Source organism: Medicago sativa, chromosome 8 (assembly GCF_051527215.1).
Source record: "Medicago sativa cultivar Bolivia chromosome 8, Bolivia_mono, whole genome shotgun sequence".
Classification (NCBI taxonomy): Eukaryota; Viridiplantae; Streptophyta; class Magnoliopsida; order Fabales; family Fabaceae; genus Medicago; species Medicago sativa.
The window spans coordinates 53,528,968-53,556,255 of NC_140756.1; the positions used below are offsets into that span (position 1 = coordinate 53,528,968).

General features: G+C 30.3%; 1 long non-coding RNA gene and 2 pseudogenes across 3 annotated transcripts; 2 read left to right on the forward strand and 1 right to left on the reverse strand.

Moving 5' to 3' along the window:
• Positions 1–501: 501 nt before the first annotated feature.
• On the reverse strand, positions 502–1,255 carry LOC146899522 (SKP1-like protein 1A pseudogene; annotated as a pseudogene).
• A 20,456-nt stretch (positions 1,256–21,711) lies between these two features.
• On the forward strand, positions 21,712–22,450 carry LOC146899523 (SKP1-like protein 1A pseudogene; annotated as a pseudogene).
• A 1,056-nt stretch (positions 22,451–23,506) lies between these two features.
• Positions 23,507–26,934, forward strand: LOC146899524 (uncharacterized). Of its 3 annotated transcripts, none has more exons than XR_015022555.1 (4): positions 23,507–24,036; positions 24,251–24,672; positions 26,160–26,261; positions 26,370–26,934. It is a non-coding gene; the product is annotated as an uncharacterized LOC146899524 (long non-coding RNA). The 3 variants fall into 3 exon arrangements; XR_015022556.1 differs by having other exon boundaries at positions 23,927–24,036; positions 24,619–24,672; XR_015022554.1 differs by lacking the exon at positions 24,251–24,672.
• The last annotated feature ends 354 nt before the right edge of the window (positions 26,935–27,288 follow it).

A 27,288-nucleotide genomic window follows, 5' to 3' on the forward strand; every position in this document is an offset into this window, starting at 1 on the left:
GTTATAACAGGATCCATACATTCTCCCACAAAATCATTATATAAAGAGCATAACATTGCTTCATCAAATCCATGTCCCCTTAATCCCATTATATGAATGAGATATATTGATATCATTCAGAAGCCATGTTTCAAATTGATAGATAATCACGTGCTTAAGACTAATCATTAAAGAGACAGACATATGTCTTTCTATAGAAACAGGTCTCGTATTGATAAAATCGTTCATAACTCAACAAGACGTTCTTGACCAAAAGTTCATAACTCTTAATATCAGGCTGCCAGAAGCTTGTGTAGATATCACAAATTTCACAACACATGGGACATAACTATGCAAGAAATAACAAATTTCCATTTTCACAATGTCAATTTTATAAGAATAATTTGGAACAATAAGGAAAAAAAATTAAAATTCGACCAATAAGAATATATTGTAACAAAACACATCAAGCATATATATGCTTCAAAAGATCAAATTATAACAGAGCAAATTATAACAATATGATAACACAAGAACCATTAACCAAAAACCTTCCAAATATAAAGAAAAGCAGAAATGTTGATCATACTTTGATAAATAAAACGAAACATAACATAAATCCACACATGAAAAATCCTTGACTGAAATTGTAAAATGTTAAAATATAATGGCAAATAAATCCTTGACTAATTTGATGATTTGTTGCATAATCATTCAAAAGCCCAACTGTATTCCGCACGAACTTTCGCCTCTTCCTCCGGACTGTAGTCATTCTCAACATTGAAAATGTCGCGAATCTCCTCGACCGTCTTATCCTTGATAGTATCTGCTACATACTGGCATGTAAGTTCCAGCAGGCTCTTGATATCCAAGTAGTTTGCAGCCAAGATGAGTTCGAAGCGTGTATTCTGATTAACCTTGACGAACTCAGCGTCCCAAGCCTTAACATCATCCTCGGAGGGTTTTCCTTCGGAACTCGTCGTAACCTCAACATGCTTTTTACAATACTCGATAACCATTGCCAAGATCTTGCTAGTTACGTTTGGAAGAGGGATTTCGGTTTTGGCACAGTCGTCCTCGATCATGTGTTTGATCGTCTGCGATTTCAAAGCAACAGCCTCTTCGACCTCAAAGGTCTCACCGTCGGAACTCTTGAGAGTGATCTTCCTGGTTGATGACGACATGATAACTTGGATTTTGATTTTTGTGAAAGCTAAAACCCTAAAACCTAAGTTTGAAAACGATGCGATGAATAAAACCCTAAGTTAGAATTAGAAAACGGTGAAGTGAATGAGAAAAAGAATAGGCGTCAGTACACTATTTATACTGACTGACTAGGGTCGGTCTCTTGCTTGTACTTGGCGAGCAAGAAATTTTGTTTTAGATTTGATATTATTGAATTAATAAATAAAAAAATTGAAGGAAATTTCGAATTAAAAATAATTGTTATCGTTTTCCATCTATACATGTTTGGGCTGAGCTTATCATTATTTCAGTTATACCCTCTTAATATTTTTTTTTTGTTAGTTATTGAGAAAGATAAGAATTTTTATTTATTTTTAAATAAGAAAGATAATTTTTTTTTTCATATTTGGTATATTGTTGATAAAATATAAGTATAACAAATAACATTTATAACTAATAACACGTATAACAAATAGATAAGGGAAAATTCAAATATTAAAACAAAATGTAACAAATTGTATATGTTCGATTTTTTCCTTATCATTTAAAAAAGATAATGGATCAAAGTTAATTCAAATATTAAAAAAAAAATGTAACAAACACAATTTCTTTTGTTACCACACAAAATATATCGTGTAAAAAACACGATATGAGTATATGTCAAGTTTTTTTTCTTTTATCCTTAAAAAAGTTTAACAAATTAGGTCAAGTATAAGTCACTATATATATAATCAATAAGAAAATGATCGAGTAAATGATCGTTATTTTATTATTTAAATTAGGATTAAAGAGAAAAAGGCTGACCAAAAGAGCTGAAAGGGGTTATTTTTTTTATATTTAGTACAAATAACCCCTTTAAACTCTTTTGGACTGACTTTTTCTCTTTCCAAAAACGCCCTTAATTTTCAATACAAATAACACATATAACAAATAAATAAGAATAAATTTAAATATTTAAAAAATGTAACAAACACGATATATGTGTGTGTGTGTGTGTGTGTGTGTGTGTGTGTGTGTGTGTGTGTGTATCCCCTCTTTAAATCACATCTTTGAATCGGATTGACCATGAATGCATGAACACCAACTAATGTCTCAACATAGCACATCTTTTTATGACTCGAGAATTACACATCTTTATATGGCACATCTTTAAATCACACATCTTCAAATAGCACATCATTATATAACACGTCTTTAAATCACATATCTTCAAATATCACATCTTGATATAACACATCGTCAAATATTTTATCATCTAAAACTTTGTATTTTTAAACACGTTTAAATAATAATAAAAAAGATATTCAATATACCTATCATGTTGGAACAAAATGTGTTTAACAATAAACCTTTGAGAGTTTTGATGATAACAAGGTATTAAAAATTGTCAATTGGATAAGCTAATATTTGTTCAAGTGTACAGAACCATAGACAAAATTTGACATCTTAAATAGGTTCTGGGAGAACAAAAAAGAGCTAAGGAATCAACAAAAAGGAAGCTTAAAGCGTCTGAAGAGAAGTGCTCCTGAAGACAAAGTGCTCCTGAAGTGATGACGTCATCAGAAGCAAGTTCATCAGAAGCATCTCATCAGTAGCTAGTTCATCACCATAAGCTGAAGTTCATCAGGAGATGCAAAACTTAAAGCTTCAAGGGTTGTTCAATGGATATAAATTCGTCTAAGCATTGCAGTATACTGGAAGTGTAAAGAAACAACTATTTTGAGAGGATTTGAAGGGATTGGATGCTTATTCTTCAAAAGCGTTCCCAAAGTACAATTGTACGAAGTGTACAACCACTACCTCCACTACTCTGTTTTTGTCTCTGCTACAAGACAAGAAAAACAGCTCTGCCTGCAACGATGTTTCTTCACCATGGGAATGGATTTGAAATTGATTCTTCATAGGACAACAACCATATCAGGCAAAAGACCATTGTTGATTGATCAAAGTTTCAAACGACTCTTTTTGATGTGCTGGCAATTTCACAACGTCTCTTTCACACCTCTATATAAAGGAGTGAAGACTTAGAGATTGGTGTGGACTCAACAACAATTTACGAGTGCCAAAACTCTGCTGAAATTGTTCTGCATTCAAAAGTTCACTTAAAATTTCTTATCAACTTTCATATCTTAGAAATTCTAGAGTCTTAAGAGTCTGTATCTGATTTGTATTGTGAACACCACTGATTGTATATCAAGTGTTCAACCTCAAACATTTTTCTTTGTAATTATGTTTGATTAGAAGTCTCTTGCAGTTGTGCTTGAGCAATAGAAGTCTCTTGATTGTGTTCAGGAGCATAAGAAGTCTCTTGCAGTTGTGCTTGAGCAGTTTGAAGTCTCTTGCTAGTTGTAGCAGTGAGCAGTTGTAATCAGATATTACATTATAGTGAACTCTCCTTGGAAGTGCAAGGGGGACAGGACTACTTCCGGTTTGTGGAAGGAACCTGTATAATTGCTTTGTGTCTTTCTTCTTTCTCTCTCTGTTTTTATCCGCTGCAAGTTAGTTCTGAACATCACTTCAGAAGCAGAATTCTATTTGCTTCTGGTCAGTGTTTTCAGCTTAGGAGAAAACGAAGAAAAAGCTAACACAATTCAACCCCCCTTCTTGTGTTTTTCTCACCTTCAATTGGTATCTAGAGCCTTGGTCTGTTGTCTTAACACTTAACAGCGTAACAGAAAAAGATCTGAGAAAAACATGTCTGGTGATTCCTTCAATGTTGGACCTGCGCACAACATTGCTGTTCCATTTGATTATGGTGACAACAAGAAATCTAACTTTGGAAAGATTCCTAAGTTCAATGGAGATCCTGAAGAATTTTCTTGGTGGAAAACCAAATTCTACAGCTATGTCATGGGTATAGATGAAGAACTATGGGACATACTTGAAGATGGTGTTGGTGACTTGGTCCTTGATGAAGAAGGAGCTGCTGTTGACAGAAAGAAACATATTCCTGCTCTAGAGAAACTTTACAAGAAGCATCATATTATCAGAGGAGCACTTGTCACTGCTATACCTAAAGCAGAGTATATAAAGATGAGTGACAAATCCACTGCTAAAGCAATGTTTTCTTCTCTTTGTTCTAACTATGAAGGCAGCAAGAAGGTCAAAGAAGCAAAAACTCTTATGCCTGTTCATCAGTATGAGTTGTTCAAGATGAAGGATGATGAAACTATTGAGGAAATGTACTCAAGGTTTCAAACCCTAGTCTCTGGACTACAAATACTAAAGAAGAGTTATGTTGCTTCTGATCATGTTAGCAAGATACTAAGAAGCTTGCCTGCTAGATGGAGACCAAATGTTACTGCTATTGAGGAAGCTAAAGATTTAAACACCTTAAGTGTTGAAGATCTTGTCAGCTCTCTCAAATTTCATGAGATAAGTCTTAATGAACATGAGCTTGCTAAGAAGAGTAAATCTATTGCTTTACCATCTAAAGGGAAGTCATCAAAAGTTCTTAAAGTTATTGAATCTGAAGATGAGTCACCTGATGGAGACTCTGATGAAGATCCTACAGAGAAGATGGATATGCTTTCCAACAAGCTTGAGTATCTGGCAAGGAAGAACATGAAGTTTCTGAGTAAGAGAGGTGGATACAAGAGCTCCAAGAAAGAAGATCAGAAGGGATGCTTCAACTGTACGAAGCCTGGACACTTCATTGCTGATTGCCCTGATCTTCAGAAGGAGAAATCAAAGGATAAGTCAAAGAAATCAAGTTTCAAGACAAGGAAATTCAGAAAGCAGATTAAGAAGAGTTTAATGGCAACCTGGGAAGATTTAGACAGTGAATCTGGGTCTGAAAAGGAAGAAGCTGAAGATGAAGCAAATGTAGCAATGGGGTTAGTGGCTACTGAGACTTCAAAAGCAGATCCTGACTCAGACTCTGAAGATGTCAGGTATATTCTAAAATTCCCAGAGAAGAACTTATTGAGTCTCTTAAAGAACTTCTTACACATTTTGAACTGAGAACCAATGAGTTGAAAGATTTAAAAGAAAAATATGTTGATTTAATGAAACAACAAGAATCAACTCTATTAGATCTGAAAGCTTCTGAAGAAGGACTTAGAGGCTTTGACTTCATTTGTAAAACTTATGAAGAGAAGCTCAAGTATCTTTGTCAGAAGCTACAGGAAAAGTGTAATGGAAAGTCTTTAAGCAAACATGAAATTTCTCTTGAGGATTTTATTATATCTGGTATTGACAGAAGCAAAGTTGCTTCAATGATTTACAACATTTACAGAAACATTGGAAAAGGGATTGGATTTTCAAGAGGGAAACCTAATGAAATCAGTCTCAAAGTATGTTGTGAATGCATCAAGGAAGGATTGAAAACCTTCTTGGTACCTGAAGGAGCTAAGTTTGAAATTGTGGTTCAATCAGAACCTGAAGCTTCCAGCTCTAAGGCTAAGATTACTTCAAAGCCAAAGAACTCTAAGCCAAAGGCAATGATAAACTCTGATTCTAAAACTTCAAAGATCAGGATTCTGAAGAGATTAGAATTTGTTCCTCAGAGTCTGTTGAAACCTGAATCTGACGTCCTGAAGTCTAAGTTTTAGAAGAACAAAGCAGTTACTGCTCCTGGGGAATCAAAACCAAAGGTTGTTAAACCTAAGGTAATGATTAACCAGAAGCTACCAAACTTACAGCACAAGGTACAAGAAGTGAAGAGTAAAACTTCTAGTACTAACCTGAAAGGACCCATAAAATAATGGGTACCTAAATCTGAAAATGTCAATACTGCAGATATGTCTAAGAGCAAAGGAAAAGCAAAAATCATGGTACCTAGACAGCGGTTGCTCAAGGCATATGACAGGAGAGAAATTTATGTTCCTCACCCTCACAATGAAAGAAGGATGAAGTGTGAAAATTGGAGGCAACCAGTCTGGCAAGATCATTGGTACATGAACTATTGGTAACTCCTCTATCTCAATTAATAATGTGTGGTTGGTAGATGGTCTTGAACATAACCTTTTGAGTATCAGTCAGTTTTGTGACAATGGTTATGATGTGATGTTTGAAAAGACCAACTGCATAGTAATCAACAAAGAAAACAAATCCATAGTATTCAAGGGAAAATGGAGAATGTCTATAAAATTAACTTCTCTGAACTGGTTGACCAGAAGGTAATTTGTCTTCTGTCAAAGAATGATAAGAAATAGATGTGGCATAGAAGGTTGGGACATGCTAACTGGAGATTAATCTCTAAGCTTAGTAAGTTACAACTTGTCAAAGGCCAACCAGACATTGACTATCATTCAGATGCACTTTGTGGTGCATGCCAGAAGGGGAAGATTGTGAAATCATCTTTTAAAACAAAAGACATTGTCTCAACCTCCAGACCCTTAGAATTACTTCATATTGACTTATTTGGACCAGTTAACACTGCATCCTTATATGGAAGTAAATATGGACTAGTAATTGTAGATGATTACAGCAGATGGACTTGGGTAAAATTCCTGAAAAAGTAAGGATAATGCTTATGATGTATTCAACAACTTCTGCACTCAAATTCAGTCTGAAAAAGAAATGAAAATTTTAAAAGTAAGGATAATGAGCCATTTGAAAACTTTTGTGAAAAACTTGGAATTGTCCATGAATTCTCTTCTCCTAGAACTCCACAAAAAATGGGGTTGTAGAGAGAAAGAATAGAACTTTACAAGAAATGGCTAGAACCATGATTCATGAAAACAATTTGGCTAAACATTTCTGGGCAGAAGCAGTGAATACAACATGTTATGTCCAAAATAGAATCTATATCAGACCTATCTTGGAGAAAACAACATATGAACTCTTTAAGGGAAGAAGACCCAATATCTCTTACTTTTATCAATTTGGATGTACATGTTACATTCTAAATAACAAGCTCTACCTAAAGAAATTTGATGCCAAAGGCCCAAAGAGGAATCTTTTTAGGTTACTCAGAAAGGTCAAAAGCATACAGAGTGTATAATTCAGAAACACTTTGTGTTGAAGAATCAATGCACGTTAAATTTGATGACAAAGAGCCTGGAAGTAAAACTCCAGAGCAAGATGAAAGTTTTGCAGAGATACAAGTTCCTGAAGATACTCCAGAACCTGATCAGATAGCTGAATCTGAAGATAGTCCAGAAGTTGAACCTAACTCAGAAGCACAAGATGAAGTTGCTTCTGATGAAGCTCAAGATGGCTCTCAGCAAGCTACTCAATCCAAGAAGTCATTCAAGTACAAGTCTTCACATCCTGAGGATCAAATCATTGGAAACAAAGAGAGTCCTAGAAGAACAAGATCATATTTCAAACAAGAAGAATCTATGATAGGACTGTTATCAGTTATTGAACCTGCTACAGTTGATGAAGCACTTTCAGATGATGGATGGATACTAGCTATGCAAGAAGAGCTTAATCAGTTTCAAAGGAATGATGTGTGGGATCTGGTACCCAAACCTCAGCATAAGAACATTATTGGAACAAAATGGGTATTCGGAAACAAGTTGAATGAACAAGGTGAAGTAGTCAGAAACAAAGCAAGACTTGTTGCACAAGGTTACAGTCACATCCAACATGAACCTTCTTGAGATTGTAGTCGTTTTCTTTTTATTATTTTTTTTCATTTCCTAGCCTTGCAAACAAAAAATCACATCAGTTTTTTTTAGAGATACATTATTACAATTAATATTAGTAATAATTAACTTATACTCCATCCGTTTCAAAATGAGTTTCGTTTTAGGTGTTTACACACATATTAAGAAATGCAATGATTAAAAGAAAGAGAATGATTATTTTACCAAATTATCCTTATTAACTATTGGTTAGTTTTAAAAGTAATACTTTGGAAGTAGTGTGCAGAGTATTAATTGGAGGGTACAATTGAAAAGAAAAAGTTATTGTTGCAATTGAAACCGAAAGTGACATTCATTTTGAAACAATTTTTTTTAGCTAAAACGACACTCATTTTGAAACGGAGGGAGTATGATATACTTTTTATTTTATAGAATTATATGATTTCTTGGAAATACAAATTTAGAAAACAATCCGAACAATAATGAAAAAACTCAAACACGGTGTACATTGAAAAATAAAAAACAATCAATAAAGTTTTTATAAACATGCGCATAGTGGCATGATTTTTTTTTAGGGAATAGTGGCATTTTTTTTTTTGAAGTAGAGAATAGTGACATAATTTTTTTATCACATAAATACCCTCAATCAATATATAAAAATGGGTTAGGATTAAATGACATTAAAGTGTCAAAGTTAATTTGATGTCAAATTTTAGCCATTGATTGATTTTAATCCAATGATGATATTTATTAAGTTAGTTAAGGTGGTCACGTGATGACCATGCTGCAGTCAAGTCTAAGTTTTTGTCTCCAGGTGGTATTTTCTCTTTCTCTCATATGCTCCCATCGCCATGAGTTAGTGTGTTTTCGATTTGACCACCCATCTCCTCAGTTATCTAAAAAAAAAAAATGAAGGTTATAGATTTGCTACTTGCCTAGTTTTTTAGGTACTATGTTCCAACATAGGTATATTGATAGACGAAACATGGATTCCTCAAGTTCAAGGCATGATGTTTGGAAAAAGGCAAAAAATTTATGTTATACATGACCTTGATCATAGCTCTATAACAATAAAATATCAATAATCAATAAAATTGATAAACATCATTTCCAAAAACAAATACTACATAAAAATAAATACTTCATATATATTCTAATTGATATGTGATGCATTTCTTCTTTTCTCTTGATTGGCTTCCAAGTTCAAAATAAGAATCCGATAAAAGACAAAGAACATATAAACACCAATTTTGAATAAGAAAACACAATAATCTTCACACACACAAAATCACAATAAAAAGTAACATAAGAATAAGAAATGTTAATCAAACACTAAAATAAAAAAAAAAGGAAATAAACAAATAAAAGAAAAGATAATGTGGTTGAAAATGGTTTTTATTATGAGAAGAAGAGGTAGATGAAAATAATGAAAAACAATGTCTATATATAAGAAAAAAATCATGTCATGATCAATTTTGAATGACTAATGAAAAATAAATGAGTCATGATCTATTTTGATTGGCTAATAAAAAATGAATGAGTCATGATCCATTTTGATTGGTTGTTAAAAAAACATTAAATGAGATGAGAAATTTGAAGACACCATGTGTACTTTTCAAAAGAATTAAGGCAAATGTTTATAATAAAGATTATACTGTACATACCAAACAAAAAGGCAAATTAGTCTATGCCTCTTAGAATTACGTTGCAGCGAACCTTATGACTCAACGTAAATTAGTAACTACTGTGTTCATATGCATTGGAAATCAATAATGACTTTTGAAGTACAATAAATGTAAACAAGAGGAACAAATGTGTTCAATGTATTCTTAATATATTTTTTTTTTCAGTTTCTATGAATTATTAATTTATGATTTTCTTGGGACCGAAAATTATAAAGGGATCTCCCGAAAAATTATTATCTTATTATTTTATCGAGTTTTTCAATTTTTTACATTGGCCCAAGTCGGGACCGGACAAATTTATTATTTTAGAGAGTTTATTAATTTACCGAGTATTAAATTAAAGAGTTTCTACTGTGTATGCATATTTTTGAACATGTTTGTGTCTCTATTTTACTTTTTACGACTACGTGACATAATTATGAATGCATAAAATCATACACTTGATTAAAATACATTAATGTATGAAGTGTGAGTTAACGTTCTACATATTGGAAGAAAGAGTAGAATTTGATCAACATATAAATGAGATGACCATATGTCTAGGGCTTTAAGGTTCTGTGTGAAGATGTAGTGTCAAATTAACTTGTGTGATTTCTATTGGCTTAACATGATTATCCAATCCAATGTAGGCTCCGCTGGAAGTCCCGACGTTATGATAAACTCCCAGGATTTAGTATAGTTAATTATGATTTTCCAACTCTTAGGGTTTAGTCTAGTAGTAAAAAGACAAACTTTAGATTTATAGGTTCTGACTTTTGAGCACTGCTAGTATCATTGGAGATAGATGAAAACAAATTCCACACCTTTCACAAAATCAACCTTCGTCGACATATTTTTTTTTATTAAAAATAAATTCATTGTGTTTTTTGTTTTTTATAACTTCGTTAAATATTATACCTAAAAAATCGTTATAGTGCAATGATGATTAAAGAGTTATCCCATGTACATATTTCTTTATAAAATTAGACATAAATGCATTAAAAAAATTGTTATTAAAAGACATTTACATGCATTATGCTATTAAAAGGATGCAACATACTTTAAAAAAAATCAATACAAACTTTACAAAAAATTAGTAAAATTGAAATTTAAAATATCAACGGTTGTTGCTCAAATTTAATTTTGGGAAACATTTCGATTCTTCTTCAAAACTTTGTTATTATTATTTCTATAATTATATCATTTTTCCATTTTATTGGATAATCTTTCCTAAAAAATGTTTTCGAATAATCTGTTTTTTTTATTTTTAGAATATGCTAAAATTTAGGCTTTCATTTTGAATCAAAAAGCTGAGGCTTTACAATTTTAATTTTATTTTCTAAATTTAAAATTAATAAAAAAATCATGACAAAATGTTTAGATGAGTTAGGCTTTGGAAGCTCATTGCAGTCAGAACAAATCTCATGGCTTAAAGTTGTAAATCATTCACTAAAGAAGTCCTCGCGCAAGCACCATAAGTTGAATCAATTACCTTGCAGTTAAGTCAATTCTTTACCAATTGAGTCTACCTTCATTGGTAATGCTACTATTATTAATTTAGTATAAAAAAAAAAATCAAAGACATGTTACCATATTTAAAAAAAAAAAAACATGATAGCAAATATTAATACTAATAATATCATTCAATTCTCCTTTTAAATGTTGTTGTTATTACTATTTCTATAATTATATGTTTTTTCCATATTGTTAATTTTTTTCTTTGGCTTAAATGTCACTTTGGCTCTGTAACTAATTTTAAAATTCAATTTAATCCCAAAACTTTAAAATTGGTCAATTTGATCCATGAACTTATTTTAAAATTTCAGTTTTGTCCCTTAATTTTAATATAAGTCAAATTGATCTCTTAACTTTCTAAGTTAGTGCAACTTGATCCTTTATCGTATAACAAAATCGAACTTTTTTAGTAGCATGAACAAAAAAAAACACCATTAAATAGAATCAAATTTGTATGTAGTACGAACCGATGCAATATCATTTTTTTTAAAAAGGAATAGGTGTAAAAATATGATGACATATTCAGTCTCATTATTCTTAGAAAATTAATAAATGCCATTTAGTGGAAATTATATTGTTCTATATTGTATGATTATTTTTAGGAAAAATGATAATGAGAATTTATTCCCTAAAATAATAATAATAATAATGGGTATTTATGTGTCTTTATATTTTTTGTTTGTTAACTCAATGGCTCCTAAGACCATCCACAACAGAGCACCCGATTTAAGTGCTTAAATCGGACCCTTTTGTCCACATCACTCATTTTACAATAGTACTTAATAAGCACCAATTTTCTCTAACCCAGCACCACAAAAGAAATTACTAAATAGGTTTCACAAATAATTGTATATCATTACATTTCAACAAAAATTTATTTAATTCATTATGATTGATTAAATAGGGTCCACATAAAGTGAAGAGAGATAGGGTGCTTCCATAGTCACCCTTCTCCATAGGCACCCAAATATTATACTCCACAATGAGGGTGCCTATTTAATATGGTGCTAAATAGGTGAAGCACCCACCATTGTGGATGGTCTAAGAGAAGAGTTCAACAGTGAAGTAACTAAAATTCGGGTTCTCCTAAAAAAAAAATTTGATGGAGTTCATAAACAACTTGAGCCAAAATACATGGTTTTCATATTTATTTTTTAAGTTACTATGATTACAATTTCAAAATCAATCAATTTTAATTTTTTAAGTTTGTAGAAGTGTTTTGAAAGAATTGTTTTTCTGTAGAAGTAGGGATGGAACGAATATTGTGGAAAGAATTAAATATGAAATCGATTTTAAAGCATCTGTGATTATAAGTTTAAATAATAGAATGAATGCTCCTTAAAAAAAAAGAATGAATACAAAGATATGGTGTTGTAATATTTTTTCTCTAAAAAAATATAATAATTTAATAATCTTTAATTAGAATATTGTTTTTAATAATAGTATAAATTCATTTAAATATTTCATAAGGATGAAGGAAATAAAACTAAAAAAAAAAATCAAAAACACTATATACTAACGCAAGGTCTTGTTTTTATTTTTTATTTATACGCACATCAATTAATTAACTTTGTCCACTCAAATATCTATTTTTTTTAATTATAAAATATTAGTTTTGTTGTTGTCTGTTTTAAATAAATCAAAGGAGCCATAAAAACTATTTTTTTGGTATATACAAAAGAAAATAGAAACATAAATAGAGATTCGATCAAAAACAAATAATATAGAAACAAACACCAAAAGAAAAATTTAAAAGAGAATATGCATATGCATAGAAAATAACAACATAAGAAATCACAATAAAAAATAACATAAGAATAATAAATCTTAAACAAACAATAAAAATTAAGAAATAAACAAATAAAAGAAAGGGGAACGCGATTGAAAACAATGATTTTTTATGGGAGGAAGATGTAGATGAAAACAATGAAAAATAAATTGTCTCTATATATAGGAAAAAAAATCATGTCATAATCAATTTTCATTGGCTCATTAAAAATAAATGAGTCATGCTCCATTTTGATTGACTAATAAAAAATAAATGATTCAATATCCATTTTGATTGGTTGATAGAAAAACATTAAATAAGATGAAGAGCAAGAAGATGTCACGTGTACTATCACTCATAGATGTATCCTTTTGTATTATATATATATATATATATATATATATATATATATATACTAGTTTGGACACCCGTGCCAAGCACGGGCTAGAATTTGGTTATACTTGACATAGAGAATATTATGTATCATGTATCGATTAAAGCTAAAGATTTGATAAAATAGTGGAGGTTGAACAACAAACAAATGGAAAAAAAAACACATACTTAAACCTTAAAGTTTTGAATGAAGATGTGGTATCATTCTCACCTGTGTGGTTGTTCTTTCTCCAATGTGCCGATCCACACCAGTGATGTCTCCCCTTGAAGGTCCAACGACGGTATCATATCCCGGTTCAACATTGTGGGGGAGCGGTTCTTGGTAGTGGATCACGTATACAGAGACTATGATACTTAGTGGAGAGATGTTAATTTGTCAATTGTGAGTAACAATTTCACATTATATGCAAGAATAGATGTTGAGCAGCATATAAGTATGGTGACTCATATATCTAATATCTTACGTTTGGTGCAATATCAATTTCACTTATATGACTGGTCTTAGTCTAATGTGATGATACAACCCATTGTAGGCTTCCACATAAGACATAATATTATGATGATTTTTTTGTTTCAGTTTTTGGCTGTCATTTGTTGAATTTTTAGCCTTAAATTTTAATTTTTAGATGTCATTCGCTTTCATGCAATTTTTTTATTCAACCTTTGTTACTATAAATTTCTTTACTTTTGGTGTTTGGTGGAATCATAGTGGAAAATATAGATGTGTTAGGTCACAAAATACATGTTTATTAGACAGTTTAAATTGATGTGGTATTTTTTTAATGAGTCTAATATTTTGGTAGCATAATTACCAGCAATCGCCAACACCTTCAACAAATCCATAAACTATCAGTAACTCACTATATTACCTATACTCTCATGGGTAAAACATACTTTCCTTAGTTTGTTCCCTCGTAATTTCTCTCATGTTCAAATTCCTTGTTCATCTTCTTTCTTTTTTTAATTTACTTTCTTTCTTCGCATGAAAGAAACAAACAAAAACACTCCTCTATGAAACCACCACCAACCAAATTTTTTTACGATGTTGTATCTTTGATCTGATCTCACTATATCACATACACAGAGATTCCTAACCTTAAGGGAGATATGTTAATGTGTCATGTGAGTTAAACTTCTCTTTGGATGCAATAATATATATTGAGCAACATATGAATGAATTGATAATATGCCTAATGTCTTGAGGTTTTAGGTGAAGATGTGGCGTCAATCTCAATCTCACTTCTGGAGTTTTATTAGTCAAATGTGATGATTCAATTCATTGTAGGCTCCCTTATAACTACAAATATTACGATGAATTATTTAATTTTTTTATTTTTTTAATATAATATCTTAATTTTTTAATATTCAATATATATTTTTGGATGTCGTTCGATTTCATTCAATTTTTTATCCAACCTCTATATTTCAAATATCTTCATTTTTGATCTTTGATGAGATTGAACAATAGAAAACTACATATATGTTATGATGAGTTGATAAAGTACATGTGTACATGTTTATTAGACATTTTAAATTGATGTGGAGTTTTTTTATTGAGTCTATTTTTTGGTGAAATAATTACTCATAAATCTCGTACTCCTTCAAATAACCCATCAAATTATCACTAACACACTCTTTTCTTAATATTTCCACGGACAAAACACACACTACTTTTTTTCCGTTATCATTTCTCTCATGTTCAAATTTCTTTTTCATATTATTTCTTTTTCTATTTTTCTTTCTTTCTTTTTCATTAAATGTGCAAACATAAATCTCCTTCCATGAAACCACCATCAACCAACCTTTTTTTACTATGTTTTTCCTTCGTCTAGCTTTATTTGGCTATGTCACCAGATCTCAAACGAAGAGAGTCTCACATTTAACGAAGATATGTTAATGTGTCAATTGTTAAGAAATAGATACGTGAGATGATCAATATAACTAATGTGTTAAGATTTTGGTGATGATGTGGTGTCAATCTCACTTTTATAGTCGCACTTAGCATAATGTGTTGTTCTAACCTATTTTAGTCTTCTTCAAAACTCTGAACATTATGATTAACTATTTTGTTAGTTTTTTGATGTCATTTATTTCATTTTTATATTAAATATAAGTTTTTGGATGTTATTCATTTTCATGCACTATTTTTTAATCAATCTATATTATTTCAAATTTCTTCACTTTTGATCATTGGTTGGATTTAACTATAGAAAAATTCTCACGTAGAATGTTGAGTTGACATACTTCGTGCTTATTAAAAAGATTTAAATGTTGTAGTGTTTTCTAATTAGGTATATTTTTTTGGCAAATTAATTACCCAAAAATATCAAACTTCTTCGATAGACCTATAAAATTACCAGCAACTCACTTTATTTCTTATAACCTCATCGACAAATACACAATTCTTTTTTTTTTACCTGTATCATTTATCTCAATCTCAAATTTATTTTTCATCTTCTTTCTTTTTCAATTTCCTTTCTCTCTTCTCATAAAAGTAAGAAATATAAACCTCCTTATATTTAATTACTACCATCCCATCTTTATGACAATGTTGTGCCTTCATTTGACCTTATTTGTCTATGTCACATAATTACAGACGTGGAGACTTGCACACTTGAGAGAGAGATGTTAATATGTCAAATGTGAGTTAAAATTATAATGGAGAAAAGAGAAGATGTTGAATAACATATAAGTGATATGAACTAAAAAAATTGTATGAAAATGTGGTATCAATCTAATTTTTGTGGTTTCTCTTAGCATAATGTTACGATATAACCTAATGTAGGCTACACTGGGAATTCCAACATTATGATAATTTGTTTTGTTAGTTTTGCGTGTTATTTTTTTAATATTTTTAATCTTAACATTTAGATGTTGGACGTCATTCATTTTCATGCAATTTTTTTTGTCAAGGCAATATATATTTTTATTCAACATCTATTATTTCAAATTCCTTCACTATTGGTCTTTGGTGGAATCTGAAAAAGGAAAATTGTAGATGTTTATTAGACATTTTAAATTGATGTTGACTTTTTAATGAGTTTGGTACTTTGATAGCATAATTACTAAATTATCTCAATTTTCTTCAACGTAACAAACCCATAAAATTACCAACAACTCACTATTCTCCCTTACTTTTTCTCTCATGTTCAAATTCTTTTTTTCATCTGATTTCTTTTTCTACTTTATTTTTTCTCTTCTCATGAAATAAATGAGTGAAAACATATCTCTACGAAATGGCCTTATTTGGTTATTTCACCATATCATAGATACAAAGAGTCTCACGCTTAAGGGAGAGATGTTAATGTGTCGTGTGTGAGTTAAACTTCTACACATTAGATGCAAAAGTACATATTTAGTAACATATAAGTGAGATGTGGTGTCGATCTCATCTTTTTTAGGGGTGTGTCAATCTCATTTGTGGGGTTTCTCTTAGCCAAATATGAAGATCCAACCCATTGAAGACTCCCTCATAACTTCAAACATTATGATGAAATATTTTGTTAGTTTTTATATCATTAGCTTAATTTTTTATATTAAATATAAAAAAATCATTTTATTTTTTTGCGTTATTTTAAAATCCTTCATTTTTGGTCTTTGGAGGAATCTAAAAATGGAAAAACGCTAATGTGATATGTTGAGTTGACAAAATACATGCTTATTAAAAAATTATATGATAGATAAATTAGGGAAATAATTTGATGAGTTACATATATACGCAAAACCTTTGATTAGTTTTAGGATTAATTAGAAGTTGACCCACTTGTGTTGTTTTAATTTTTTGTACTATCCGTTTAGGGTCGACCTACACTTTTGCGTGGATTTACTGGGGTAGGTTTATGTCCCCCTAATTTGTATTTGTATCTCCCCCTTTTTTTAATAATATAATATATATAAGCAAAAATGAATAAAGTCTAGTTGAGATGTCATATATTCTCTTTAAATTGTGCTTTTAATTTAGAAAAAAAAATTACAAATATGATATGTAAAATTTACATTTAGATGTCAACGTATATTGAAGGAGGACACAATCGAAAACCAAACTCTCCACTCAACGAAAAAGGGATTTGAGAATTCGAGAAGAATTTCAAATTTTAGAATGAACGTTGAATTTTGAAACAGTGTGAAAATGTTGAAAGTTAGAAACAATATTTTATAAAATAAAAATCAATTAAATAACCTCAATTACCCCCTTCCCCTCAAAAAAGAAAAACATCAATTACCCCTTTAATTTTGTGATATCATCATTGTATGGATATCTTATAGGATAAATGCATAGTTGACTAATGATATGATAAATGTCTAATCTTAAATATCATATTAATGCATTCCTTTCTCACTAAAAACTGAAAATGTACATGCTGATGTGGATTAGTTTGATAACATTTAGTGAGCTTAAGCACCATATATGTACACGTGTACTTTTGCATTCTATGAAGCCAAATCTTTATAATAGAGATTTTTTTTTTTTATATATTAAAACACATTTACGTGCATTTGTTATTTTTTTTTTTGACAATTACGTGCATTTGTTATTAAAATATATGACATAATTTTAAAAAAAATTAAGATAAACATTGTAGGAAATTCGTAAAATTGAAATTTGAAAAATTACCAAGTTATTGATAAAATTTAATTTTAGATATCATTCGATTCTCCTTTTAAATTATATTTGTTATTATTATTTGACAAAAAAAATTCCTTTAGAATCTGGCAAATAGACTTTAATTTTACATAAAAAAAAATTTAGGACACATCAAGGTCAGGACATGTCTCATGACTCAATAAGCACTTACAAAATTTTTAGAGATCCCTTGTCAAAGAGATCTTCACGCTAATAGCGGAGATTGAATCCACACCCTTGGAATTGAGTCAACTCATTATTAGCAAAACCAATTTTGATTAGGAATGCTATTGTTAGTATTAGTAGGGGTGTTCGCGGTGCGGTTTGGTTCGGTTTTAAGGGTAAAAGTTATCTGAACCGCAAGATAAATAAGTGCGTGGTTTGGTTTGGTTCAGTTGACTTTTAAAATAAAATCCAAACCAAACCAAACCAAACCAATCCGGTTTGGATTGGATCGGTTGGTGCGGTTTTTTTAGACAATAATATATTTTTTTTTTGTTTTCAACTTTAAAATCAAATTAAAAAGCTAAAACACAACATATTTTCAGGAATGTTTTAAATTTCATCCAACATTATAATTTTATTTTCATCCAACAATGTTTTCAACTACATAGACCAAATTAAAATGTGGACAAAAAGTAATCCTATTTTGTAAGAAATACAAAAGACTAAAATTTTAATCATTCTCTAAGAGTTCAAGTAGCACATAAATATATTTTTGATAGAAAAAGCAGCAAGGTAGAAACTTAATAAGAGAAAAAATATGTTCTTTTATTAAAGTTTCCATTGAATTTCTATGAGTATTGATCTAGATGATATATATTTAATTAGTTTTTTTTCTTCTTATATTGTGGTTTGGTTTGGTTTGGTTCGGTTGGTAAAATCAAAACCGCAAACCGAACCAAACCATGCGGTTAGGTAAAAAAAATGATCTGAATACATCCGAACCACATGCGGTTTTTTGCGGTTTTGGTTTGGATTGATTCGATTAGCGGTTTTTCTTTTGGATTGGTTCGGTTTTGAACACCCCTAAGTATTAGTAGCAAAAATAGTGAATCAAAACATGATATCATATAATGGTATCATTTAAATAACATTTTTTATCTGACTAAATAGATGAGACATTTAACAGAATCATTTTAATTTAAATACCACATTAATGACTATTATTTAAAGAACCTTTTATTTTTTAGTCTATTATTTGTCTGACCTATTAAATGACAAAGTTTAATATTTATTGGATCAACCCAATTAAAATGACACATAAAATATAATTATTTTAAATTATAAAAATATAAATTTCAAAATTTAATCCATTCAAAAAAAATCAAAATTTAATGAATTTTTTTTTTGTGAATTTGTCAAAAACTTTTTTATGTAAATTAAATATTCCCTTAAAACAAATGAATATAAAACATTAATTAAAAGGTTAAAAGATTCAAATAATTCATTTTTTTTATACAGATAGGAAAATCGAACTATTTGAATTTTAAATGTCTTCCATTTATTTGTTATAATATACTACTTCAATATTTGTTTGTTTCCATCTTTTTTTTTGGTTTAGTTGTTTCCTTTTTGTTTTGGTAGTGTTTAGTTGTTTCCTTTAATTAAGGGTTATAATTAACGCTATCATTTAATTTTTTTTCAGTTTCCTGTCTGATCCACCAAATGAGGCATTTTCATTCTAAATAATTAAATGACACATTTTAACCTTTATATAATCATTCTAATTTAAATGACACATTAATTACTCTTAAATTGCTTTATCATTATATTATCCTTAATAAATGCGAAAATAATTATATTTGAGAACTATATTAAATTATTAAGTATACAAAAATACATGAAAATTTTGTGTTAATATAATTCATTTTGTGTTATATTTGAGAACTATATTAAATGGATTTTTTTCTCAAAAAAAAAAAATCATTTTGGCTTGTTAAAAATACCAAATACGTGAAACTTAGAAAGAAAAAAAAACAAAAAGAAAAAAGGCATGACATTGAGACAAAAGATTGAAAATAATACAATTTTTGATTGAAATGGTGGGTGGAATTGCTTGCAAATGGATGATATTTATAATAAAGGGTAGATAACAAAATTAACAATATTATTTAATAGTCCCCACAAAAAAATTATTTAATAGTAACTATCTAATTGACAAATTAAAGGAGAAAAAGTCATATATTGATTGTCAAATAAATAAGATGAAATGACACTTAAAGGATTGTGTATTATCTCATATATGGTCAAAAGAAATAAAAAAGAAACCATGTATATTGCTCAATGATTGATTGAAGCTTTTGATACATTCTATTGAAGAAACTATGATAAGTGAAAAGCCGTCATAGTAAAACATGATGATTTAAGATGTCTTCTTATTAGAAAAGGTTTGTCCAAATTAGATGATGTGAACCAATTGTATGCAACCTTTATGATGATGTTTAACATGTCCGGAGATGTATTTAAAATCATCAATTAGGATTCATCAAATAAGAGTTCATGTGTAGGATTCATCAAATAAGAGTTCATGTGCAATATACGTTTTTGTGCAAGACAAAAATTCATAAAATAGATATAGATAAAGGCTAAATCAATTTATTGAGATTAGTTTATCGACATATAAATTCATTAAATAATATTCAATAAACCTAAGGTATCTAAACTCTAACATCTTGATTCTATATCAAATACAAAACATTGTCTTGACTAAAAATTATATTGTTGATGTTGAACATCTTGAAGTCGTAGAATGTAGACACATGGTCTCCAATGAGATCCTGGGAAAGTAACATTATCCATTAACAATTAGATACAAATAAAAAAGAAAATCAACCCCATAATCTACGACCAAGTGATTAAACTTCTATGATTTCAAAACACATAAAAAATAATGAAAAAAATAATGATTTGTTGATGGGGGAAGAGATACATGAAAATAATGAAAAAAAATTGTCTATATATAGGGAAAAAAATCATGGCTTGATCAATTTTGATTGGTTGATGATAACTTAATGAGTCATTGTCCATCTTGATTGGCTAATAAAAAAACAAATGAGTCATAATTTAATTTGATTGGGTGATAAGAAAACATTAAATGTGATGAAGAATGTGAAAATGCATGCCACATGTACTTTTGCCCATAGAAGTATGCTTTTGTATTATATAAAGATATATATATATATATATATATATATATATATATATATATATATATATATATATATATATATATATATATATATATATATATATATATATATATATATATATATATATATGAGGTTTGCTAGAACACACCCACTAGTTTTTATGTGGGAGTGTTTTAGCAAGTTATAACTAAAAAGTTAATAAATACACCTTAAGGTGTATGTTGCTATAACACACCTTCTAACAAAAACAAGAGGGTGTGTTCTAGCAAATCCTATAGGGGTTTGCTAGGATACACCCACTTACTTTTTAGAAGGAGTATTTTAGCAAGTGAATAACTAAAAAGTGGTTAAATACACCCTAAGGTGTAGCTTTGCTAAAACACTCCCACATAAAAACTAGTGGGTGTGTTATAGCAAATCCCTATATGGGTGTATATATATATATATATATATATATATATATATATATATATATATATATATATATATATATATATATATGCGCGCGCGCCCGCGCACACAAATAACGTATTTAACCCTTTTTTATTTCTCTTAGTTCCCAGGGTAAGAAAATACGCTTTGCCACACAACCGTGCTTCGATGCTCGGCCCATACGTTGCTAGTTCATATAGTGATATCTTTGCATAAAATAGTTTTAAGTGAAAGTTAAAAAGAATGAATAAAAGTTGGTCTAAATTGATTAGTTTTTTAAATATAATATTTTAAATAAAATTATAAAATAGATTTAAGTGAAAGGTAAAAATAGAATGAATAAAAGGCAGTCTAAATTGAATTTAAAACAAAATCAAATCTAAAACAAAATTTCTTGCTCGCCAAGTACAAGCAAGAGACCGACCCTAGTCAGTCAGTATAAATAGTGTACTGACGCCTATTCTTTTTCTCATTCACTTCACCGTTTTCTAATTCTAACTTAGGGTTTTATTCATCGCATCGTTTTCAAACTTAGGTTTTAGGGTTTTAGCTTTCACAAAAATCAAAATCCAAGTTATCATGTCGTCATCAACCAGGAAGATCACTCTCAAGAGTTCCGACGGTGAGACCTTTGAGGTCGAAGAGGCTGTTGCTTTGAAATCGCAGACGATCAAACACATGATCGAGGACGACTGTGCCAAAACCGAAATCCCTCTTCCAAACGTAACTAGCAAGATCTTGGCAATGGTTATCGAGTATTGTAAAAAGCATGTTGAGGTTACGACGAGTTCCGAAGGAAAACCCTCCGAGGATGATGTTAAGGCTTGGGACGCTGAGTTCGTCAAGGTTAATCAGAATACACGCTTCGAACTCATCTTGGCTGCAAACTACTTGGATATCAAGAGCCTGCTGGAACTTACATGCCAGTATGTAGCAGATACTATCAAGGATAAGACGGTCGAGGAGATTCGCGACATTTTCAATGTTGAGAATGACTACAGTCCGGAGGAAGAGGCGAAAGTTCGTGCGGAATACAGTTGGGCTTTTGAATGATTATGCAACAAATCATCAAATTAGTCAAGGATTTATTTGCCATTATATTTTAACATTTTACAATTTCAGTCAAGGATTTGTCATGTGTGGATTTATGTTATGTTTCGTTTTATTTATCAAAGTATGATCAACATTTCTGCTTTTCTTTATATTTGGAAGGTTTTTGGTTAATGGTTCTTGTGTTATCATATTGTTATAATTTGCTCTGTTATAATTTGATCTTTTGAAGCATATATATGCTTGTTGTGTTTTGTTACAGTATATTCTTATTGGTTGAATTTTTTTTTTTTTTCCTTATTGTTCCAAATTATTCTTATAAAATTGACAATGTGAAAATGGAAATTTGTTATTTCTTGCATAGTTATGTCCCATGTGTTGTGAAATTGTGAATTTGTGATATCTACACAGCTTCTGGCAGCCTGATATTAAGAGTTTGAACTATTTTAACAGCTTTTGGTCAAGAACGTCTTGTTGAGTTATGAACGATTTTATCATGTCGAAAGCATGAGTATTGTTGGTAAAACTATGATAGGTGAGTTGTTGTAGTTGATTCTTCATTATCCTATTGTGTAAGTCTTTTAGGCACCTGAGTTAATTACATTTTCGATCCTTGATTACTACCCCGGTTGCGTATAAATAAGAAGTTCGAAGATAGTTAAAGTATACTCATACTCATATATGGAGCATGATATATGGAGCATTGGTTGCATATTTGCAGAATTGCAGTTTTTTCAATTTCAGAAGCTAATAACATGTCCTTCTTTGTTAAGGGTTATATGTACACTTATCTATATAGAGATCCGCATAAATTATTGCTGGCCGGTTGTGTATATTTTCAGTTTCTTATTGTGGATAGAAACGATTGGCACTAATAGATAGAGACTGTTCATAATTTATGTTGCCTTGCAATAATAGTTTCTTTTGTTGTTTGTAAATAAGAGAACGTGCAACCAACAACCACCAAGGACGAATTGTTTCTTAAGCATGTGATTATCAATTTGAAACATGGCTTCTGAATGATATCAATATACTTCTGAATGAGTAACGAAATTTGTTAAGTTATTAGTATCCCTTAGTTCAATTGTTAATTTTGTGCTCTTTATATAATGATTTTGTGGGTGAATGTCTGTATCCTGTTATAGCTATTACCTTTGTTAACTCTATAATTAGGGGTCTTAGTCTCATTACAAATAGGAACCAGAAAATCACTACTAAAAAAGCAGTGATTTCGGACGGAATTTTCGGACGGATACAATTTTGTCTGAATTTTTCGGACGGATTTGGGACGGTTTGAACGGAGAGAAATTTTTGTCCGAAATCCATCCCAAAATTGTGTGAAAATTTGATGACAGGTTCAAACAGGATTTTTTCCCACAAATTTCGCACGAATTTTCTAAAAAAAGCAATTCCGTCCCAAAACCGTGTGAAACATTGAGACGGATTTCAGACGGATTTGAGGGTTTTTATTTTCATTTTTATTTATTGTGAAAATTTCATGTCCCGCCTGTACGAGTGAACTTTCCCTCTCGTGTACTGCTCTCTCTCTCTCATAACCAATCTCACTCTTTCATAACCCTAAAATCAATTTCACAACCAATTTAGCAAGCTCTTCAATCAATTTCTTCCAAAAATCAGTTTTATGATTTCTCAAGCTCTTCAATCAATTTCTCAAGCTGTTCAAGTTTGGATTCTCTTCTCTTCAGATTTGAGGATTCTCAGTTTCAAGCTTTTCAAGGTATTACTATTCACTCTCTCTATTATAATATGTGTTCTATTCAACAAATCAACCATGTTCCGATAAACTTGTACCTGATTCTTGTTTCGATTTACTGGGTTTATTTTGTTTTACTTATTAGGGTTTTTAGTGTGTTTAACTACCTGGATTCACCTTTATTGTTGAAATATATTGTTGGTTTTTGCTGTTCCAATTGTGGGTTTTGTGTTTTTAGGTGTTGTGTTGCTTCGGTGGAAGCTTTCTTTCATTTAAACTATTTCAGACTTCTAGAGGGATTTTCTGTTCAATTTACTCTGAGATCTTTAGCCCCTGCTCTTTCTTTAGTTAGTTTTGAATTATCCTTTGCATTTGAGTTTATTAGTTGTATGTATATTTGAACAATTATTCATTTTGTAATTGTATGCATTGCATTATATAGCCTAATAATTTAGGAAGTTAATCAAATTGGATATACTTATCTCTGCATCAAAGCTAGACAAACAAGATCAACGGGTGGATTTATGTTTCTTGTTGCTTACAATGATTATTTTCTTTGTTATCTATATTTTATTTTTTTTGAGCTGCCTGTAATTTTGGCTTTAGAGAGTTGTTCATATTGGGATGCCATGATGTACTTTGAAGCAAAGATTGAATCAGGTATATTTTTGCCTCTGTTACATACTAAAGGATTACCAACTTTTGTAAAAAGGTAGTGTTCATTTTCATGCTATAGTTTATGATACTATTCAGTGGGTTCTTTCTCTGTTGACTTAATTTCTATTCATAAATATTATTGAAACTTAGAATTTGAGAACTTGACCTGTTTTGTCTCTCTTGTTACCCAATTATATTAGATTAGATACTAGTCAATTACACATTTTAATTAAATAAAGAGTACATTATCAACATTAATATTACCAATGCTGAGCATCTTATTGAAATGAATGATTATATTTTTCTTATAAAGGGTAACAATCATTGTTTTACTAATATTGTCAACTAGGCTATATTTTCAATATATTTTAGACCAACATGTATATAGCCTAATAACCTGATCAAAGATTGACTTAAGTTGAGACTCATTTTTTAGAATTGGATGCATCGAGTCTCATTTTTGACAGAAGTGTCTATAGCTCATCCCTGTTGTTTGTGAAGTCTGAAACATTGCTTAATATTATACCCATATTCTTGGTGGATTATATTATATGTTTGCCCCCTTAAACATTTTGTTTTATTTGAAATGTGTGTTCTGTTTTTATGTGTATTTCCCCCCTTAATATGTAGGGCTTACTAATCCCATATTCATAACTTAGTGCTGACCTGTTTAAGGGATTAGCACTAATCCCATATTCTGTTAACACTAAATCTAGCAGTTTCACTTACACGCACATGAACCTAATACCATTACATAGTATTAATGAAGTATTTTTATTTAAGGGACTACTGAACCTTCAAATATATGTGTACAAATTATTTTTTGAAACGGGGTCAGTTCACAGGAACTCTCCGCTTAAATGTATTATTTCATAACTTAGTGCTGACCTGTTTAAACTCTAGCAATTTCATAACTTAATGCTCGTGCAACAATCTAATGTTTGAAATTGTTGTGCTTTCTTCTGTCCTTAAAAACCTTGTTTCTCTTCATGTTAGGTATTAGGTTAATCTGTTCTTTTGAGATGAATGACAGGGAAATTATTTAACATTTGTTTGTAATACAACTTTCAAAAAGTACTCCATATTATATTATCAAAAGGGCGTTAAAGTATAATACATAATAAATATGATATGCTTCAGTTAATTAGGTTGTAATGACATCATCATCTCATGAGAGAAATCTGCCTCTCATGCTTTTCATGAATGTGAATTGATGAATATTGTACTTCAGGCAAATTAACATATGCTTGGTAAATGAAATAATAAATTGACCTTAAACTATTGTTCAGACACATATAAAGATAAATAAAAAATTATGTGAGCATTAGAAAGATAATGTACTATAGTCCTGGTGAATTAATATAGTAATTGATTATTTGTTGATAGTATTGCATGACTTCTGGATTTTCTGTGTATTTGTGTCATGTGACCCCATTAATTTGTGAACAACATATTGGAAATTTTCTCATTGAAGTTATGGAAAATTGTAGGAGAATGAAACAGGAGTCGAGCCTCCTGTGGAGGAGGTCTTTACTCATTGCCATATTAAAAGGGATAAGACATGGGTTGATAATAGAGCTGAGCAAGCCTATGTAAGTAGTTCTTTAACATTACAAATTTAATTTATCTATTATTTAAGTTATAATAATAGAGCTGAGAAAGGATAGGTTTTAAATGATTAACAAAATTCAAAATTGCAGGGAAATTCTAAGAAGAGAAAAGCATAGCTTTTGGAAATATCTATGTCTCAAAATCAAGAGGAAGAAGCATGGTCTTCTGAAACCCAACATAATATGCCAGATGACTTGACTATTTGGAAAGAAGTAGCTCCCAAAGGTAAAAAAGGGAAATTATATGGTTTAGGTTCTATAGGAACAAATGCTTCGAAGTATACTATTGGTTCATGCTCAAATGCCTTTAAGGATAAAAACATAGAACAAGAGCTCTTAAAATGGGAAGAAATGGCAAAAGAGCAAGAACGTATAAAGGGAGGAAAAAGAACTCTCTCTTTACCCTTTGGCTATTTACTTTTTGAGGGCAGTTGTTGTCGCACTTGTCCCTGCTGGTTCAGTTGAGTGTGTAGTGTATATGTTTGTCTTGTGTTCGAGTATGTCATCTTTTGAACAAAGTATTACTCAAATTTGTGTTACTTTACTTTCTTGTATTGACTAATGAACAATTTTGTCATGTTAGTTTGTGATATATTGTGCTAGAACATTGAATCTAGTTCGTATAATTTTATTTTAGACAATGAGCATTTGTTTACTCTTGAATTATTATTTATTTTTATTTGAGTCTAGTATTGTATTATCGAATATAAATTTTAGAATTTGAATTTATCTCAAACACATTAAAAAAAAAATCTATTTGTGGCAATTCTGTAAAAAAAAAATAAGGTTATAATCTCGTCCGAAAAGCGTGGTAAATATTTTAAAGCAAATTAAATTATTAATTTTGCTAGAAAATTGTTGGAAGTTTTAAATGAATTCCGTCCGAATTTCGTAGAAAATTTTACCTTAATTCCGTCCGAAATCCGTTGGAAATTAAACTTAATTCCGTCTGAAATCCGTTGGAAATTAAACTTAATTCCGTTTGAAATCCGTTGGAAATTAAACTTAA